The sequence below is a fragment of the Canis lupus genome, chromosome 37 (assembly GCF_003254725.2).
Source record: "Canis lupus dingo isolate Sandy chromosome 37, ASM325472v2, whole genome shotgun sequence".
Lineage (NCBI taxonomy): Eukaryota > Metazoa > Chordata > Mammalia > Carnivora > Canidae > Canis > Canis lupus.
Window position 1 is genome coordinate 8,931,756 of NC_064279.1, and position 12,230 is coordinate 8,943,985.

Here is a 12,230-nt window from a genome sequence, read left to right on the forward strand (position 1 = left end):
TAATGCAAATAATGATGGATTATATGAAAATAATACAGAGGATGCTGTCAACATCGCTCACTGACTCATGTCAAAATATTTTACCCAGTAGCTTTCTAACCCATCACTTCCAAGCTACATCGCTAATTTTAAAAACAAGAACTGTCCCACATCACGCGTCTTGCAAAGGAGTAAGAATTTTTCTAAAAAGGTGCATAAATAAATACAAATAACTTTGTAAAAATTAAATCCCCAACTCTCAACGAATTTTATATCCTAACTTGTAAGCCAATGAAAGTTCCTGACATGCATTATAAAAACCCCATATAATATCATAAGCTGTTGTTTGTCTAACTCTCCACTGTGTCTTCTGCCTTTACCCAAAAAAAGGCAAGATTTGATTATCTCCGCTGCATCAGCCAAGACAGCAACACCAGCTGTTCTCATTGTGCAGCCTCTTCCTCGCGGCCTCCATGTTAATAACCTGATCATTCCATTTTCTCCTTCAACTGCCGGCTGCAGCACCGCGAAGAGACAAAAACCCAGGCCCATCTGCAGCAGCTGTAGGCACTGAACTGTGAAGCCACTGGGGATTTATAAACTAATCTGTAACACAACACTGCCTTGTTTTTACAAGTGAGAGGCCACATTTGCGCAGACCTGATCTTTTCTTGCAATAAACTGGGAGCTGGGGAGAGTTAGAGGGTTAGGAAGAATGAAAACAAGATATCGAATCATTTGCTTGGAAATGTTTTTTCCAAGCATTTTCATAGACTTTTTTTTCAAGTCAACTGAGAGATAGGTAAATGCTGCTTTTCAAGGTGCAACCTATATGAAAACTGAAGACAATCACATTTTTTAGCCTCATCAGAAAATAAATGATATTAAAAAAAAAAAAAATCTCCCCGTCCCAAAGTGTTTCCTCAAGGGTTTCTTTGTACAAAGGAAAAGACTTCTTGAGATGGAAAATAAACCAGCTGTGGAAAAATAAGCTCCTCTTTCTCTATCTTTTCACAGATCTGAATAAGTCTCCAACTGAACTCTTTCAAATGTTTCAAACAGGTATGTTTAACATCTCCTGGGGGAAGCTAGAGCAGAGACCAATCACTTAACAGAAAATAAAAACAAAAACCTACGTCTGTTAAAAGATGAAGTTCTGAGATGCCCAGACCTTCAGGAGGACAGCACCTGCTGTTCCGCTCGAGGAGTGAACTGCATTGTGGGAAGCTGCAGCTTGAAAGGAGGCAGGTGACAGCTGAGTGGTATCTCCACTTATGATACCCGGAATGTCTCGCACAACATCCATTGCCGCGTTTGATTTATATGCGCTGTTATAATCTGCACTCATTACAATCACTTAGAACAAACTACAGGCCTCGTTATGGACTGGGTGCTGTCTGCCATTCAGTCTTTAAGAAGTGTGGTGCTCAATTTGCCCACTGACATGCAAGGTCCTGACCTTGAAGCTATTAGGGAGCAGATTAGACACAAGTGTGATCATGTGTGCAGACATAAGCAAACCAAATTAATTTCTGGCACAGGGAGGTAGCCAACAAGACCCTGTTCTTAGGGCACCAGAGAACTTCCTCAAATCCCTGATGGAGCTGAGCTAATAGCATGTTTAAGGGAACCCGGTTTTGAAGATGAAGCACATTCATGGTATTTAGAGGGTTATTAATCTAGTTTCCCCACAAAGTGTTTGCTTGGCTGATCAGATTAAGGGATGGAGCCTTCAACAGTGCACCCCCACCACAGCAGGCCCCAAGAAATCTGTGATACTTCACAGCCTTGGACATATTGCACCATGTGTACCCAGCTGCTTCAATAATTAGCTTATGAATGTATCAGCTGGTTCTGTGATTTTTATAAATAATAACTAACCTACAGAGCAGAAAGATTGTCAAGAGCCTTACAGTAGCACAAAATTGCAAGGTGCTCCAAACTCTAACTTGCTCTTCCACTAAATGTCGATATTCCCTACCAGTGGTGCTCCTGTGATGCCATTTATAAATATTTATTTTGCATTTCACATGGCAATGTATGTTTGTTGGTTTTCTTCACGACAGCCATAATTTACTTTCCTTTTGCTCTCACTGCTCATTCCACGTATTTGTATGCTTACCTTCCAGAAATCTATTCTTCTACCCCACCTACTTCCCCTCTCACCCTCCATCTTTTTACTCACAGGGTCCTTCCACCAGCCCATTTGGGATGCTTATCTGTTTTCTCAATGGGGTCTCTTATTAGCTTGTTTGGGGGCTAATGAACGTGTGAGAAAGTGCCATGTTGCTGCATGAACACACATGTATGTGAGTGAACCCACCACAGAAGAGATAGAGTCCCCACATTGGGATTTTTTTCATTTATATAATTTTTGCATGCCGTCCAAGAAAGTTTTGCAGTATCAGGAAAAAAAAAGTGTAAATGTCAAATAAAACAGTGACAGATGACAGTATTCTCTATTGAATAGCACTGTTTCTGTCGTGCATGTTCAATGGGAACTCATGAATTATTAATAAACAAATCTCCTTTTTCTGTTAAAAATCTCAAGTAGGTTTTTTGTTGTTGTTCCCTGCGTGTTATGTGGAGAATTCCAGGAGAATTATCTTCATTTCAGAAATGCTGATACAGAAGTTTATCTGATTTCCAGCCTTGGTCAGCTCTGTGAGCAGGCGCCATGAACCATGGGGTATAGACCTCTCTGCGACTGCTCTTTTAGTCTGGCTGTAAGTTTCGATCAAAGGTTAGCTGAATCTTCATATAGTCAGTTTAGGCTTTCCAGTATGGTAAAACTGAGGCTAAGTGAGTTACAGCCAGGAAGCTCAGAGGGTATTCAACACGGAGCCTTGAAACCTAACTGCTAAGTTCCTGCTCTGACATTAAGTGACTGGGTTACCTTTGGGCAAGTGGTTCCCTTCTTACAGCTTCTGGAATATAACCGTTAAAGGAAGGGTTTACAAAAGATGGTTTCCAAGTTCTCTTTCTAGCTCCACATTCCACGGTCTGTTTACCTTGTTATTTGTCAGAAATAGCAGATGATAATTACCCATCAGGGTTAAAGTACAAAGAAGCCACCTTGACCAAGGGATTGAGGGCAACATCACCAGTGATAACATATGCACATCACGAACCCTGTGGTTTCAGGCACTGCAAAGAACGAACACAGCCCAGTCTCTGCGGCAGTCTTGCCAAAAAAGCATAACCTCAGTTGAATCACGACAAACCCAAATTGAGAGATGTTCAACAAAATAGCGTATCGGTATTCTTCTTTTTTTTTTTTTTTTAAGATTTTATTTATTTATTCATGAGAGACACAGAGAGAGAGAGGCAGAGATGCAGACAGAGGGAGAAGCAGGCTCCATGCAGGGAGCTCCATGTGGGACTCGATCCCGGGACTCCAGGATCACGCCCTGGGCCGAAGGCAGGCGCCCAACCTCTGAGCCACCCAGGGATCCCCGCATAACAGTATTCTTCAAAAGTGGCATTGTCATTTAAAAAAAGGAGGAGATGTGACTGGGTGGTGGGCACTAGGGTGGGCACTTGACAGGATGAGCACTGGGTGTTATTCTGTATGTTGACAAATTGAACACCAATAAAAAATAAATTTATGATACCAGCCAAAAAAAAAAAAAAAAAAAAAGGAGGAGACGGAGGAGGAGAAAGAGGAGGAGGAAGAAAGACCCAGTCACAGACTGCAGAAAAGTAAAGAGAAATAATCACTAACTGCAGTGTGGTCTCTGGATGGGACCTTGGCACAGAAAATGGTCAATAGTGGAAAGACTACTGAGATTAGAAGAAACTTTTTAGTTTAGTTAGCGTATTAAAGCAATGTTAATTTGCTGGTCTTGATAACCGCACTGTGGTGATATAAGGTGAGAGAAAGTTAAGTGAGGGATATATAGACACTGTACTATTTTGCAACATTTCTGGGAGTCTGAAATTTGTTAAAAATAAAAAATGTTTTTTTTTTTTTAATTTTTATTTATTTATGATAGTCACAGAGAGAGAGAGAGGCAGAGACACAGGCAGAGGGAGAAGCAGGCTCCATGCACCGGGAGCCTGATGTGGGATTCGATCCTGGGTCTCCAGGATCGCGCCCTGGGCCAAAGGCAGGCGCCAAACCGCTGCGCCACCCAGGGATCCCAAAAATAAAAAATGTTAAAAAAAATACAAAGAACACCTAAACTTACATCGAAAAAAATATACACGGAGTCTAAGTGTAATGATGTCAGGGAATTAATGATTGAAACTCTTTTGCCTTCAACCTCTGAACCTAGAGAGGGAATATAAGTTTAAAGGCTGCATTCTTGCAATCAATGGTTAAAGTGTTCCCAAGCATTCAGTGTGTAAGTAAATAATATCTAAAAATATCTCATTTTAATCATCTAATCAGCCCCTTAAACAAATATGTTTCCTTCAGATGAAAAAACAATTCTGACCACACTTTCCAACTATGCAGGTGAGGCAACACTCACACAATCCATGTGTTCCTGAAAAGTTGCATGTCAATCTAAATTTACAAAGCAAATCATGTTGCAAATGTATTAGGATTCTTTATGACTTGAAGAAATGTGCCATTATTTCTTTTCAAAAGATGAATGATAACCTTGATCTTCTAGTAAGTTGACAGTTTTATTAAAGATTTACCTAAATAAGATACCCCTCATTCCCAATTCAAAAGCATTAAAAAGGCATAATAAGAACCACAATTTGCTCCTGTTTTTCTTTCATGGTTTTGTCTCTCATCAATTCCTCTGCTGACTTTGTGCTCCAGCCATTGTGAGTTACAGACCCTGAATTTGGTTGGTATTCCCATCTCCATGCATGAACCGTGCGGTATGTGCCTACCCATCTGTGATTTCTCTTTAGTTTTAACCAAAGGTTGGTTGAATATTCATATAGTCAGTCTAACTATTTTAGTACGGGTGAACTGAAGCTAAGTGAGTAACAAGTGTTTGAGCACAACTAATATTGCTCATGTTACTTACTCCCTTGGCTGAAAAGTCTCATACACAACCTTCTGTCCCCCCTGAGAAGCTATATTCCAAAGCTCAGCTGACATGGTCTCACCTGATCTGAAAGAACTGTTTGCTCACTCCTGCATGACTCCAAAGCATTTTGCTTATGCTCTTCTGTGATTTGATGATGATTATTATTACACGGGGGCATGTATGCATCCCCATTGGAATGGTCGGTTCTTGATGAGGGTGGAAGGAAAGGGTTGGTTTCTTACTTGTTTCAACATTTTCACAGCGCTGCAGTTCCTTACACACAAAAGATCCTGAATAAATGTTCATTAGATTTAACTGAAATTATCTGAGTACATAAAAATGAGCCTACTGGAATGTTTTGCAGCCTGAAATTCAGAGTTATAGTTGGAGAGGGGAACTGTTTCTCAGAAGGAACCCTGTCAACGTTCTGAGACTTGTTTTCCCATCTCTAATGCACAAATATGATTTTTTAAAAAAATGGAGTGATCTAATTTACATTATATATTCATGCATTATATATAATATATAAAAAATAGTGATAAGTCTGTCAGAACATTAATTCAGTTTGTAATTTTGTATTCAGCACCCATCTATTATGTGCCATGCAATGTGCTGGTATGTTACATATATCATTTGTCTTGATTATTTTTACTAACCAGGTTAGTTGAGATTACCAGCATGGAAGTGAGTATTCTGACAATGAAGCTCAGGAAAAATATCACAATAGAGAATGACATATAAGGTGGATCTTGAAACATAAAGATGGATTTCACCACATAGGGAAGGGATGTGATCAGAAGCATGTTCCAAGCAGAGATAATATTATTAGCAAATGCAGAGATTTAGAAAATTATCATAAATAATTGGAATTATTTAGGAATGAGAAACAACTTTGTTAGCTAATGCAGTCTAGAAAGAGGTGGGCTCAGGTTAGAAAGAATAATATGCAAAGAAATTTCATCTTAATCCTATGGGCCTTGGGAGCTATAGAAGACTTTTAAGTGATATAACAAAGAATTAATTTTTCCTTCTTTTTTCTTTGCTTTGCTTTCTCTTCCTTCTTCCCTCATTCCTTCCTAACAAGAAGTCCTTAGGGAAAAGACTATGATAAAGTCAAGAACACCAGTTATCCTAGTCTATACACACACACACACACACACACACACACACACACGTGTGTGTGTGTGTTTATATATATTTTTTCTTTCACAGCATATCAGGACCCACAATGGCCTGGTAATGGTAAAGTACATACCTCATATGGTTCACCCAATAGGAGTTTTCACTCTAACAAAAAAAAATGACATGTATTGTAAACCCCAATCTCTTTTTTAAAAAATCTGTTCTCATCATTTTAACCATTTTCTTTTCTGTGTGTGTTGTCATTCATATGAGATTTTTTTATAGCTTTCCTGGATTAAAAATGATTCAGAAAGGGCAGTATTATTATTTCAGTTATAGAAATTTTAAAGGTTTAAAATTTTCAAGTAGACAATAGCTGAGCGATATTCTCCAAACTGGAGAATTCTCCAGTTTGCATTCTCAGCCTCCAAATAGCTTTCCAAATAACCAGGGAGGTCTTTCACAAAATGATAATATGACCAGAGTTTGAGTTTGAACCCCAGTAGAGATGACTTTGAATCCCATAAGCTCCAAACCTTACCCTTAAGTGATGGGGGAGGGGAAGCAAATGGGAAGGCAAGAGTTCCTGTCCGTGGTACTGAAATGTCACTGCGTACTAAGTTACTTGTTTTCCTACCCCAGGACACTGGTAATGACGCCAACTTCTCCCAGGCCCCATGTTTTCCTCCTTAATAAATAAATAAGTAAGTAAGTAAATAAATAGATAGATAAATAAATAAATAAAAAATTAAGTTCTATGTCGGTCACAAATTTCCTAGTTTCTATAATATTTCAGAATAAATAAAAACCAAGAGTTGCTTAGCAATAAACAAGTTTATAGCCTAGTCTGAGCTACAAAGAGAGAGACAGAATAAATAACCGTTCCTGTTAGGTAAGGTTTACTTGCCTTGAAGGCGGGGCCTTCTCAGTCTTTATGTTGTAATGTGCTTCTCAATGTGCCTAACACGGAGCTGATAAGTGAATTCAATCTACAAATAGTAAGTAACCTCCACCCCCTTTGCCCCTCTAGGAACTCCAATGAATGAATCAGTCAGCAAATGAACAGTTCTTCAGGAGAATGACTCAAAGCTTCTTGCACAGAAATGTAAAAGGCCATTTACTCACCCACATCCTCAATACAGAAAATGTCAGCATATGTAACCAAAAGGAAATGTTTTCTGAGTGTCTCAAAAGAAAATTCATATTATTAACCACAGACAGTCGCTTTCTAAATGGAAGCACATAAAGTCCCCAAACAAACTTTTGTAACTGTGAAAGGATTTCTCTTCAGCTGGTTGAGACTCTTCTGAAGTGTGAAATGAGCCAGATAATATTCAGCTCTTGTTTCTTAGTCACCAAATTCTCTTTTCATGAATCCAATAAGTGTCTATTAAAATAAATAAACCCCCTAATGATTCTAGATAACCTAATCAAGAAAACTGAAATGGATAAAACGCTAACTGCAAGGGAGACTTGTCAAGGGCTTCAGTGACTCTGACAAGGAGGTCATCTAAACCTGAAAAGGGTCTGTGCTAAGCATTTGGTTACAGTTCAAGGTTAATTATTTTATACCTTGAACGTGTTAAGTAAAAATGATCTGCTTCTTTTTGTATTTTTTCAAGACTATACACTAAGTTCTAAACTATTTTCACGGGGACCAATTTTCAGCTGTCTCTGGGCATGTCTCTCACATTTCTATGGATGTGTTTGTAAAGATTGAATCTGTAATTGAGCGTAATGAAAATTTTATTTCAGAACAACTCCTTAACTTCTGTTATGGATGGCTCAAGACAAGAGGGGATTTCATAAAATCTTGTTGCCCTTCTTTCCAAAGATATATGGGATAAACATAGCTACATAATAATGTGGAGATCTGGTATGATTTTATACAAATATATACACAGATACATACATGCATAAGTGGGAACATGCAGCTGAAAAAGCCATCCATGTTTATCAAAAAGATGAATGAATCTCAAATCCTATACTTCTCCACTTAAATACTAGAAAGGTATTCACAGCAAAATGTGCTAAGTTGAAACATCAAGCAGAGAACAACCAAATATTTCCAGTTCCTGACTTCAGGTCCAAATTCCACATACCTGTGACATAATGCTATATATTTCACAAACTGCCTCAAGAACTTAGAAGTGTAGGGGGGAAAAAATCCAGACACAGCAGGAAACTATGAATGAGACTTTTTTTTTTAAAAAAAAAAAAGATCAGAGCTGGGACCCAAGTGAGGCAAGCAACCAACTAATGTGCAAAATTTAATGATTGTGGCTCTGAAAGCTTCTGCCTTCTTAAAATTTGCACCAGCTTCCCTCACCCTGGTCTCTGCTCTGTGGAAGGAAGATAATCCAACAGTTTCCACAGCAAAGTGATAGGAACTCTTCATAGGTACCAACATTCTCCACCTATAAGAACCCTGTTTAACCCAATGTGCTCTTTGTAAGAGGGCTGGGAGGGCTTGGAGAAATAGTTTTACTATGTCAAACTCATTTGCTTCACATGTAAGTTTCCAAAGGTGCCATGTCATCAACAGGTAAATAATGTAACTTGAGGATCTCTGCGGTGGATATAAAAATGTGCTTAAAGCCAATACGAAAACTTGAGGTATAGGTAAAGGTATTTGATATTTTAAAAACTGCATAGAACTCTGTGATTAATCTTCATCCATATCTAATTAAGGGCTCTCTTAAAAGCTAGTTTTAGGGCATGAAACATTAACATAATTAATTGTAGGGACAGTAAAAAGAACCCAATTTCTCACTATAAGGTTGATATAAAAACTGAGATCTTGAGGGAATTTCTGCTGATAATCTCTCAACAGAATGTAATCTTTTGAGATGATGCTGAGAAAAAAAAAGGCAGAGAATGAAGGGCTCAATTTGATGCTTAAACATCGTGTTGACTGCCTACTTTAGTCTGGCATTTGGGGATGTTGAGAAATCTAATTTCTTCACTACTTGGCATGATAACTTTTTTCAAAGGGTAATTGTAGTGTACATATATTAATTTTTTTCGCTTGAATTTAGTGGCTAGCCCTGAACTTGTAGTAAACATGTCCCAATTGACAAAAGTAGAAACTGCTCCTTGATAGGCTGTCAGTATGATGCCATTATAAAGAAACCTGCCCAGCAGGAAGAGGCAGCTACTCAGGCAAGGCTGCATGCCTCATTAGCTGGCCTTACCTGCTGAACATGAGAGCAAACGCAAAATCATCTCAGTTGGGACTGAGACCACCCGACTCATCTTACACACAGTATCACATAGCTACTGCTGCCTGTCACTTCTTATACCAGGGAGATGGGGCAGCCAAATATCGACTTCCAATAGCCTGAGCTATCCCAGTTCTAATAGAGCCATTTCCATAAAGGGAACATAATAATATAAGATAAATGTCAGACATCTTTTTGAGCAAAGTGGCAAAACCTTGATCTTTGTGTGATATTTTCCAAAGGCTAAGAAACTAATAATGAGATAAAAGGCAATATTTTATACTTTGTAAATTTACTTTCCTACATGAAAAGTTGGCCATAAAAAAAATAGTTTTAGCTTGTCTTATAATTATGTGTTGTGCACTATGATTTCAATTAGGGTATAAACACACGTGCACATCCATACACACACACTACGTGTTAGAAGGACTCTAAAATGTGAACAGTAACTATCTCTGCACTGTAGACTTACAGGTGATGTTTTTACCTTTAAACTTTTCTTCATTTCCTAAATTTTCAAAAATGAAAATTACTTGGTCATTTAAGTAATAACCATAAAATACAGGTTACTTCTTTAAAAAAAGAAATATGTACAACTAAATTCTGCCTGGGGCATTTTTAAGAGACACAAAAGTAAAGATTAATGTGGTAACCCATGACCAAATGAAGGAAACTTGTTAGCACATATACTGAATGTGATTAAAAACTCCAGGGCAGCCTGGGTGGCTCAGCGGTTTAGCGCCGCCTTCAGTCCAGGGCCTGATCCTGGAGACCGGGATCGAGTCCCATGTTGGGCTCCCTGCATGGAGCCTGCTTCTCCCTCTGCCTGTGTCTCTGCCTCTCTCTCTCTCTCTCTCTGTGGTCTCTCATGACTAAATAAATAAAATCTTAAAAAAAAAAAAAAAAAAAAAAAAACAACCTCCAAAAGCAAAGAGCAATAAAAGAAACAAACCAAATAATATATCCATTATTTTTCTTTATATAAAGTTGTCTGTCTTTCCTTTGTTTCCACTTTATTTTAAAAGGACCTGCCATGAAGAGCTGCATATTTTAAATCATTCAGCCTGTTAAACAAATCAGAGCATCTATAAGAAAAGATTTTATGATAGGGAAGGAAGTTCATAAAATCTGAGTTTGCAATCTACATCTAAAGCATAGGTAGCCTTCTACTTAGGAATACAATTTATTAAGTCAGTAGGAACACGGAATACATTTTTTTTGATGTAAACATAAGTGATAAGGAAGGAATAAAGGTCAGAACACAAAATCTACTTAATCCTAATGTACATGAAGCGTAGAACACACTGAAACCCAATCACCATGGAGAACACAGCTTTGATGGGGAAAAGGATTTCAGACTTGTGTCCTGGAGCCCAGAAACTCATCTTCCCCAGCTGCAGTGGGATCAGAATTATGGCTCCCTCTCAAATTTCTTTGTGCAGGAGGAATAAGGACTCTCTTACCCCTGATTCTAGTGCTAGCTCCTGCAGCTTGTGGCATTGGGAAAGTGTGTAGCAAGGAGGGGAACTCCAGAGTCTTTAAATCTTGGTGGAGGTAAGGACATGCTATGTCATCTCACCAAAGAGCCCCCGGGTCCCTATCTATTCCTGGATGACTTCCTCTGGGGTTGGCCCTGTCATCACCAGCATCTGAGATTTTAAAACCAGGTTACAGATCTCTCCTTTTTGCCATGTGTCAGCCTTCCTCTACTTTTCTAAATACAGAAAGCACTCCCCCCATCACCACCACCAAAAAAAGGGGAAACAAACCCAGTGCCCTTTTAGAGTTTTTGTTCGTTTGTCGGCTTTTGTTTTATTTTTTTAAATGGGGACAAGGGAGAAAAGAAATTGAAATAAGCCCCTTCCTGTTTACCTACTCTATTCTCACCCAAACAGAGTAAGAGAAGGCAGTCACCTATTTAGGGTTGGGGCTTTGGGTACATAAATAATAAGGAAAGATGTACTCTCCTTGCAGAAAAGCCCACCAACTTTAGATCATCAGCAGCATTCTATGATGTGAAGTACTGTAGACTGTAAAAACAAGAAGAGGTCAGCATATGAGAGAAACAATGAATTCGTTTCTGGGGAAAGGAAAAAGGTGTCAAGAGGAAGAAATGTGGCTGAAGATGCTTCACAAAGCACACGGCCAGTCCTGGAGGAGTGCAGCAGGCCACTGTGCTTCCTCTCTCTGGATTTCCATCTCTCAGATTCTGTGTGATAAGCCACAGTAGGGGAGGAAGGGGGAAAGCAACCCCATAGAGGCTAAGGGGAACAGAGATGATGAGAAGCTGTGGAGGAACAAGGAGTCCCTAAGCCTCTCAGTCTGCACTCTGGCGCGTCCATTCCCTGGTGGCCCTTTGTAGGTAAGGGTCATACTGAAGTGATGTAGAAAATGTCCTGTATGGGGGATCCCCGGGTGGCTCAGCGGTTTGGCGCCTGCCTTTGGCCCCGGGTGTGATCCTGAAGTCCCAGGATCGAGTCCCACGTTGGGCTCCCTGCATGGAGCCTGCTTCTCCCTCCTCCCGTGTCTCTGCCTCTTTCTCTCTCTCTATGTCTATCACAAATAAATAAAATCTTAAAAAAAAAAAATGTCCTGTATGACTTTAAATTATGGCTCCTGCTAAGGACCCGCCAACTAAAGACTTGTAGTTCACATAACAATCACCAACTATGGTGTATTCTCTCCTATGAAGACCATCAACAATCTGAATATTCTGAAGAGAGAGAGAAAAAAAAAAGATTATCCTCAGAATTCACACGCGTACACAATACACACACATACACACTGGTCCTAAACTGAAATGAAGGGAACGTGAAAGGTGAAACAAACAGATATGCATAAGCATACCTTTTCCTCTTATTCTTGCCTTCTGCTTTTCCTTCTTTGGCTCCTTCTCTTCATGGGAGAAAAAGGCAAG

General features: G+C 39.2%; 1 protein-coding gene across 6 annotated transcripts in view; it reads right to left on the reverse strand.

Moving 5' to 3' along the window:
• SATB2 (SATB homeobox 2) overlaps positions 1-12,230 on the reverse strand; it is a 288,684-nt gene that overhangs the window by 38,059 nt on the left and 238,395 nt on the right. The gene's annotated exons all lie outside the window — the stretch shown is intronic.